Below are 10,020 nucleotides of genomic sequence, written 5' to 3' on the forward strand. Positions count from 1 at the left end.
TAATGTGTGCAGCATGTGGTTTTGCATTGTCTTGTTGAAAAATGCATGGACGTCCCTGGAAAAGATGACGTCTTGAAGGCAGCATATGTTGCTCTAGGATCTCAATGTACTTTTCTGCATTAATGCTGCCATCACAGAAGTGTAAATGACCTTTGCCAAGGGTGCCGACAGACCCTGGCTTTTGGACTTGTTGCTGATAACAGTATGGATGGTCCATTTCGTTTTTGGTCCGGAGCACACAGTATCCAAAACATGAAATATCTCGGGTTCAAACTGTCTGCAATCAAATAAAAGCCAAAGTAAATGTAAGTAACACTGTATTTTTTATTTGTATTTTCCATACTGTCCCAACTTTTTTTTAAATCCAAGGAATGATGTGATAAATTATTAATTTATTTGTTTATTGTCTATTTTACCACCGCTTTATCATGGTCAGGGTTAAGGTGGGTCTGATTAATAAGGTAATAGGCAGGAAACCCCTCAGTCACCAGTCCATCACAGGACAGAAATTTAGTAGCTCCATGTGTTTGGATTTGAAGGAAACCGGGGCACCTGGAGGAACCCATGCAATCACAGGGAGAACATGCAAACTTCACTCAGAAAGAATCAAACTCATGCCGTTTTTGCTGTGAGGTGATATCATTACCCACTGCACCACCATACTGCCTAATAAATTATTGTTTAGTGTTATTTTCACTCTCTGCTTAGGCCTGTCTGTAGTCATGCTCATCCATGCTGTTTCCTACTGTCTGTGTGCTTTGCAGTGCATTATGGGTCCACAAAGCAAACAGACCACTGTAAAAACTCTAGCCAATGTCATACTGTGAACCTAAAAGTTGAACAAGTTTATTCTTCAAATTAGACCAAATATTACACAACAGCACATAGATCAGAGCTTTCTTTAGTCTGTGGCTCTGGCTAGAAGGTCCTGTGGCTTCCTGAATGCCGGATGATGACAGACTGTCTGAGCCAGGGCACGTTCTTCCTCTCTTCGCCTGAAAGTTGCTGGAGACACATCTCAGCAACCAAAAATGAGTCTCCATCCAGGGAAAACTGCTCTTAAGTTCACCAGGGGCAAAGAAACAAAGAGCATTTGAAGAGAAGTTCAGAGTCCTACAACAAACTTCTTTTTTGAAAATATCAAAGACTGTAAAATGTTAAAAATATATAAAAACAATATTGACCGGGACACACAGAGGATAAACCTAAAACTGCCATATAGTACCAAATAAAGCAAGATGTCATTTGAATTGAAAAGATGTCTGAAGGACTAAAAACAGGAACATGTTTCCTTTTGATGTGTGAAAGTGCTGTGAGCTTTAAGATGATTGTCAAACTGGAGGCATTAAAATAAAAATCTTTCTACACAACCACAAAGTGATTCAAACTTCTATTTTCTTTTATGCTTTTTTCAATTAAACTCCCCCCCCCCCCCCATTCAAAGCCAGCCAGATCGAATAGGTCTTTGATGTCATAACCATAGGACAGATTTTTTTGAAAGCATGAGCGCTCGGATCTCTTTTTATCACCGCTGCAAAAAAAGTATTGGTGATGAAGGGGCGCCAAACACAAATAATCCACTCCAACAGAAGTCTTTGAATTGTGCATGGCCTAACAGTTTGTTTCCATTTTTTTTTCTTTTCAGTCCCACATATAGCGCCCTTCTTCTTTCCCACAAACACAATTAATCAAGTCTTCCTCTATGAAGGAATTCACATTCTCATCAAAAGAAAGAGTAAGTTGGAAAGTAACGAGTAAAACTGGCAATCGGCAATAACACTGGGCGCAAAATGAACATCTGAAAACTTTGAACTGAAAATGTATACACTTACGCAATATACACTGATCAGTCATAACATTAAAACCACCTCCTTGTTTCTACACTCACTGTCCATTTTATCAGCTCCACTTACCATATAGAAGCACTTTGAAGTTCTACAATTACTGACTGTAGTCCATATGTTTCTCTACATACTTTTAACCTGCTTTTACTCTGTTCTTCAATGGTAAGGACCCCCACAGGACCACCACAGAGTATGTATTATTTAGGTGGTGGATCATTCTCAACACTGCAGTGACAATGACATGGTGGTGGTGTGTACGAGTGGATAAGACACAGCAGCGCTGCTTGAGGTTTTAAATACTATGTCCACCTACTGTCTATCATCTACCTAGTTGGTTCACCTTGTAGATGTAAAGTCAGAGACGATCGCTCATCTATTGCTGCTGTTTGAATTGGTCATCTTCTAGACCTTAATCAGTGGTCACAGGACGCTGCCCATGGGGCGCTGTTGGCTGGATCTTTATGGTTGGTGGACTGTTCTCAGTCCAGCAGTGACAGTGAGGTGTTTGAAAACTCCATCAGCATGCTGTGTCTGATCCACTTATACCAGCACAACACACACTAACACACCATCACCATGTCAGTGTCACTGCAGTGCTGACAATGATCCACCACCCAAATAATACCTACTTTGTAGTGGTCCTGGGAGAGTCCTGACCATTAAAGAACAGGGTAAAAGGAGGCTAACAAAGCATGCAGAGAAACAGATGGGCTACAGTCAGTAATTGTAGAACTACAAAGTGCTTCTATATGATAAGTGGAGCTGATAAAGTGGACAGTGAGTGTAGAAACAAGGAGGTGGTTTTAATGTTATGGCTGATCGGTGTATAAACAAGGTTTTGCTTTCTAAAAAGAAGTGTAGTGTGTGTTTACATTGTTAATGTAAGGACACATGGTCATTGAAATTGATTCCACAAATGTCCTTCTTTTAAATAATTTTCATTAACAGCTTTATCCTGGTGTCAGGACACGATTGCACAGAAACAGTATACAGTAAGCAATTAGGGGTCAAGGGCCTTGCTTAGGGGCCCAACAGTGGCAACCTGGCACTGGCCACACCCAAAGCAATTATGACTGAATGCAATTTGAGCGATTGAGGGTTGACTTGGCAGTAGTTGGGCTTGAACCAGCAACCTTCTGATTACTAGTCCAGTACCTTAACCACTAAACTACCACTGCCCCAGTCTACGTGCTACCACAAATGCATCACAAGGTCTTTCACAATTAGACTAAAATGGTGATTCTGATGTGGCCAAGGCCCCATAATAGATTTGTGCCCATTGAGCCTAGTGATTCCCCAAGGTAAATCAACCCGTCAAGGAAAATAGGCAAAATGAACAAGCCATATCACTTTCCTCACTTAAAAAACAACAAAATACTTTAAAAGCCTGGGTACTACATTAACCTGCATATTTTCTGGTGTTTTCCATGTTTAAACCCTTAGTTAATCAAACCTTCAGTGCATCAGTAATGTGTGGAATTACTGACCATGTCATACACACTGGCCCCCTTATTTTGGGATTAAAGTACACCTAACCAAGCACACACATTGAAGATCAGAGAAGCATTTAGGACAATGATGGCTTCAATGGACTCGGAGCAGGTTCTTTATTCCTGTGCCAGGCTGGATGGACAAGCACAATCGCTCCTCTGTTATAAAGGATCGGTCAGAGTCGGCTCACCACCCAGGCTCTCTGAACACAGAATGTGGAGTGAAGAGGGGTGTTAGTAAGTGCAGAGAGAAGTCTGAGTGGATGTTCTGCATCCTCTCTGTTTCTTTGTTCAAAGCCAAAGCTCAAAGCTCTCTGTGTTTAATTATTTGGTTAGTAATTTACCACTTGATGTTATTTCTAATGGAATTCTCTTCTTCTTGTTTCTTCCTCTTTAGTGGCCTTTCTATTTAAGGTACCCACAGGAAAATCATTCTGACATGGAAAAAAAATCTCACTCAAAATAACCACATAAAAAATCAGATCCAGGTTCTCAAGACCCATGCTGCTCTATGGAAGTGGTCCCCAAACACCGGGCCACAGACCTTATCACCAGGCCGCACAGAACAAATAAATAATAATTTTTTTTATGTTTTATTTTTAATCATCCTCTGAAAGCTGGTTTTTTTATTTAAAAAAAGGATGCTCTTTTAATAACATTGGTCTGATCCTCTTGACGCGTTTGACATGTACCTATTTCAGTCACGTCGTATAATGTTATTTAAAATCCTCTCGCCCCCGCCAGTTCGAGAAATTATATATTTTATGAAAACGGTCCGTGGTGCAAATAAGGTTGGGGACTGCGGCTGTATGGCACTAAGTTCACCGGGTGTGTACCATGCCACACTTACTGGTAATCAGTGTAGTAAACCTGGAGCAGCAAAGCTTACAATATCACCATGTTTGACTTTTGTAATAAGACCTAGTAAATCTGAGATGAGCCTTTACTGTATTTTTTTTAAGGCTGGCGGGTTTTTTTTTTCTCCAGCAACTCTCCCATTTAGAGCATTGTGTCCAGTCTATTTCTAATTGTACATCTTTCTTTGAGAGAAGTAAGGACTGTAGTTCCCAAAATATTCACCTGGGTTCATTTCTGACTGGGTGGGTTGTTTGATGGATGGGTCGCTGATGCTCGCTTGGAGGAAATTTGGTAAACCAGATTTACCACTTTTCCAAATCCACATAGTTCTCACTGTGGTTGGCTGGGGATTTATAAATGGCTTTTCCAACTTTTTCCATACTGAAGCTTTTCCATACTTTTCCATTTGAATTATTTATTTATTTATTTATTTATTAGGATTTTAACATCATGTTTTACACTTTGGTTACATTAATGACAGAAACAGTAGTTACTGGTTACACAAGATTTATCAGTTTACAAGTTTAATGTCAAACACAGTCATGGACAACTGGTGTTCCCAGTCTGCAGTGCTCAGTATCTATCAAAAGTGGTCCAAGGAAGGAACAGTGGTAAACCAGTGACAGGGTCATGGGCGGCCAAGGCTCATTGATGCATGTGGGGAGCGAAGGCTGGCCAGTGTGATCCGATCCAACAGACAAGCTACTGCAGCTCAAATTGCTGGTTAAAGTTAAAGCTGGTTCTGATAGAAAGGTGTCACTCAATGCCTCGACGGGTCAGGGCTGTTTTGGCAGCAAAAGGGGGACCAACACAATTTTAGGAAGATGGTGAAAATGGTATGCCTGATCGGTGAACATTGTATAACTCTCAGTGTTTTTATGCCTAAAAACAGGTGCTTAGAGTTCTAGCCGTAAAACCTTGCAACACCCATTTACGTACTGCAGCAAAAGCTGTTAACCACAAGAAATAAGTAGTTGAGTTCACATCTGTAATACCTTTAATCACTATTGACATGTATCATTAACTGTCAATGTTTTGCCTGGCTTTTATTTCTCATTTAGCATTAGCTTATTTTTTTTGTTCCTCTTACAAATCCCAACAGTAAAGCTGTTACAACTGCATTTTTCAAAGGCTTGGCTTTCAAAAGCATGACAGCTTGTTCACCATCTTTTCTAAAGCTCTTTATTTCCTCTTTCCCCTCACTGCTTTTCTGAAAGCGCTCGCCGTATGGACACGCAGATGAAAGGCATGCGGCAGAGCGTAAAAATGACTTAATTAGCGTTAATCGCTTTTGATGGAACACATTTCCACTATTTGCCACAATAAGGTATGGTTAATTTCTCCTACTCCTTTCCTGTGAAACAATCTGTAGCAGGTGGAATTATTGACATATTGTGTTTGTTTTAGGATGGAGGCCTTTGATTGTTCCCTCGGCGTCGGCCTCCTGAACATGAAGCCAAGCACCTGGTTGTTGGTGGTGGAAGCGAGTTCACTCTGGCTCTGCTGTAGTCTTAAAGAATGTAGGAAATGTTACTAGAAAGTGGTTTTGTTTATCCAAAAAAGGTTAGGCTTAGTTAGGCCAAGTAAGGTTTTTAATAACATAGTTTTTGTGCTCCAGTTTACTCCCACAGTCCAAAGACATGCAAGTGAGGTTAATTGGAGACACTGAATTGCCCTATAAGTGAATGGGTGTGTGTGTGTGTGTGTGTGTCTGCCCTGCAATGGACTGGCGTCCCGTACAGGGTGTTACTGTGTGCCTTGCGCCCATTGAAAAGCTGGGATAGGCTCCAGCACAAGTGCTAATTAAGTCAAATTAATAAATTTTCAAGTGCATATTAAACAAAGTGCAACATGAGTTTATGGCATTTCATACACAAAGCAAATTGCTTAAACTTATAGCAGAAATGAAATAGAAGTAGGCATGTCTCCCAAGTCCAACGTACGGATTCTAACCTACACATTCACTCAAAAATTACTTCACATTGTAAGTACAAAGTGGTAAGTGTTACGGCGCATTCACATGAGAAGCTTTTTGTGCTTTGAACACTGTGGCAAAAATCGCGAGCCCAACACAGCAAAAATGCACGCCGCGTGTTGCTTCTCACATGAATGCGCCCTAAACTGAACTCGCTAAGAAATACGGTATTCCAAGATCTCGTGATTAAGCAGCTTAATGAAACAATATAGACATGCAACATCGTGCTAGTGCTGCTGTGTAGTACACAACAAGTAGTGCTGAGGGAAATCATATAAATGGTTAAGTGAATGGAGACATTGTACAAATTAAAAGGGATCATTTATAAACATAATTTTAAAAACGATGCATTGATTTAAAATATTGACATTGATGCATTTTTAGCCTCAAAATCATTGATTAGGTCAACCAATTGTGCCAGCCCTGGTTAATACTAATATTACTACTACTAATAATAATAATAAAAATAATTATTTTTATTATTATTAATATTAGTAATAGTAGTAATATTAATATTAACTAGGGCTGCCGCAATAAATACAATATGCAAACCAAGTGTAATTATCACAGATTTGCTCTTTACATTTAAATTAAGTACAATTACTAGTTATTAGTAATATAACACATTTTATAGCTTGAGGTATAAAAAATGGACACTAAGCTAGTGTGTGCATAAACAACCAGCAGCAGTGTGATGAGAGCAGGCAATGATAGGGCACCAGGACCTAATGCCATTATAGGCTTCCAGTGAAATACATACTCAGTCAATGTCGTTACAGGAATAGTGAATCAATGGTATTAACAAAACATTAATCCCCCACTCAATTGAAAAGTGATGGTCATTCATGAGGCATCAATGTGATTTACAACAGCTATTCCTGCTCTGTCAAGTCCATTCACTAGAAGACCAGCAAATCAATGAGAGTAGTTACTAGTACAGCCATTCCTCACATTCAGCTCCTGAGATTCTTTTACAAAACAGGAGTGTAAAGATACATTAGATGTAGGAATCCTTAAAATGTTTTCTAATAAATAATGTCCCCCAGTTTTGTTAATATTATATTAAACACACATCCACGACAAAGGGGAATGCTATTGAAACATATTGGAAATCAGTATGTGCCAGCCTTTGCTTTCAAAACAGCTTTAATTTGTTTTGCATGAGGTCCTGAATGATTAGTGGGGGAATGTTTGAACATTCCTTCCACATTCCTTGAAAAAGCAAGAATTTTTTAATTAGGCATGGGATGGAGGAAAGTGAGGGAAGGTGGGATAGAAGAAGCTTGACCTCCTCTTAATAAAATTCTCATCAGAAAAAATTACTTTGTTTTCTTTTAAGAGAAATGTAAGGGCATTTACTGTAGTTACAATCAAGAGGAAAAAAAGAACTGTATATTTATCTAAAAAAATAGAAAATAAAAGCTTTTAATTCACCTACCAGATTTATCTGTAAAAATGAAAATAATTACAATATTACAATGAATTATTATTACCAACAACAATAAAAATAATAATAACAGCAACCAAATAGCAATATTCCAATATAAAATATAAAAATAAAATATGTACATGGACATTTGATCATAAGTTTGTTGGACCTTTTCTTTAAACAGAACTAATATGAAGTCGTCTCTCCCTCCTTATTTTGCAGATACAGCAGCGTTTACTCCTTTGCCTGGGCTTTCCAAAGGTTTTAAAATGTCTGATTCTGTGTCCATTTAATCTAAATAACATTTATGAGGTGAGGCATTAATATTGGATAAGAGAAGGTCTGAATTGCAACCGACACTCCAAATTTTCCCAAAGCTTTTGGGGTTGTGGCCAGAAAGCTAAGGTAAGATAAGATAAGACAGACTTTATTGTCATTGTAGTTATACAACGATACTTTGTTTGGTAGCTCTCAGTGAGATCAGCAGCAATAATAAAATAAACATAAGATAAAAAATATTAAAATATATTTTAAAAAGTACAAAAAATATAAAAACTCAATACAGCACTGGGGTACTACCACACTAAACTCATCAACCCATGTGTTCACAGGTTTTGTGCACAGGGGTAGAGTCACACTGAAAAAGAAAAGGTCCTTCCCCAAACTGTGGCCACAAATTTGGAAGAATATACTATAATCTATTCTGTATTATTCTGTATATCAACGAAATACTCTAAATGTCAATATTTTATTACATATTTTATTTGGAATTTGGGAAAATGCTGTAAATTGATTATAGGATTAAACAAAAATGTTTATTTTACTTAAACAAATACCTATAAATAGTAAACTAATAATTCTGAAGTAGTCTTTTTTTCTAGGGCTGTATACTTAACCATTAATATTTTTATAAAACCTGCGGTAAACCTACGACAAAGTACTTTTTTTAATCATTGAAATCCCAAAACTGCTCTGACATTGATCTTTAACATCATTAATGTTGGTGTCAAGGTGTCTAAAATTCAATCAGTAGCTTCAAGGGAAAAAAAACATGTAACATGTCTTATAAACATGCATTTTTATCCACGTCTCACAGTCTGGAGCAGAAGCTTGTTTGGGTCAGATGTCTACAAAAGGGTCAAGGCCCACATCCTCCATTATTGATCACTTAACATGCTGGGAGAAGGTAGAAGGCACAAACAAAAAAACAAGGCCGCCTGGAGTCACAGGCCAGTGAATTAGAGGACATCAACCATGTTTCATAGCTTGTTTGCACTGCAGAAAAGACAATTCCCTTATGCTAATGTTAGTACAACATGAATTTCCCTCAAGGCTACACGGGAGCTTTTTAGTTTTATTACCCAAGTGCTCCAGGGGGCCCAAAGGCTAAGGCGGGTAGCCATTTGCAGGTGGGTACGCTGAATATATTGCCTCGTAAAAGTCAGTCTGCCATGCCCGCCCGAGCGCAATTACAAATGGCATTATGTAAACTGATGTGTGTCCCTACTGTAATAGCATTACCTTTACCTTCCCCCGTAGCATGAGTGGCACAGCTAAAATTGATCAATCCTGCCATGGCTAAATCCTGTCATTTATTTAAATATTCTTATGGCCTTTATAATGCATCCATACATGACATTAACCCGCATGTATTTCAGTGTAATGCTAATTAAGTATGCCAACACACACACACACACACTCATGGACAAGTGACGATGGCCTTAAGCCACAGGAATGGAAAGGACAGCTCTGTGTCAATACAGGATACAGTATGTGCTGAATAAGCACTACATAAGGTGAGCAGAATAATTTAAGAGAACACCAACTTAAATTCAGCTTAAATTTACTATAATAGCAATTTACTGAGAGATGTTTGTGGGAAATGTCAAACGTTAAGCATTTATTTGCAAAAAAAGACATTATTCTAATCTATATCATATAGAAGCACTTTGTAGTTCTACAATTACTGACTGTAGTCCATCTGTTTCTCTGCATGCTTTGTTAGCCCCCTTTCATGCTGTTCTTCAATGGTCAGGACCTCCACAGGACCACCACAGAGTAGGTATTATTTGGGTGGTGGATCATTCTCAGCACTGCAGTGACACTGACATGGTGGTGGTGTGTTAGTGTGTGTTGAGCTGGTATGAGTGGATCAGACACAGCAGCGCTGATGAGTTTTAAAACACCTCACTGTCACTGCTGAACTGAGAATAGTCCACCAACTAAAAACATCCAGCCAACAGCGCCCCGCAGGCAGCGTCCTGTGACCACTGATGAAGGTCTAGAAGATGACCAACTCAAACAGCAGCAAAAGATGAGCGATAGTCTCTGACTTTACATCTACAAGGTGGACCAACTAGGTAGGAGTGTTTAGGAGTGGACGGTGAGTGGCCACGGTATTTAAAAACTTTGATCCACTCATAC

This window comes from Trichomycterus rosablanca, chromosome 11 (assembly GCF_030014385.1).
Source record: "Trichomycterus rosablanca isolate fTriRos1 chromosome 11, fTriRos1.hap1, whole genome shotgun sequence".
In the NCBI taxonomy this organism is placed as follows: Eukaryota; Metazoa; Chordata; class Actinopteri; order Siluriformes; family Trichomycteridae; genus Trichomycterus; species Trichomycterus rosablanca.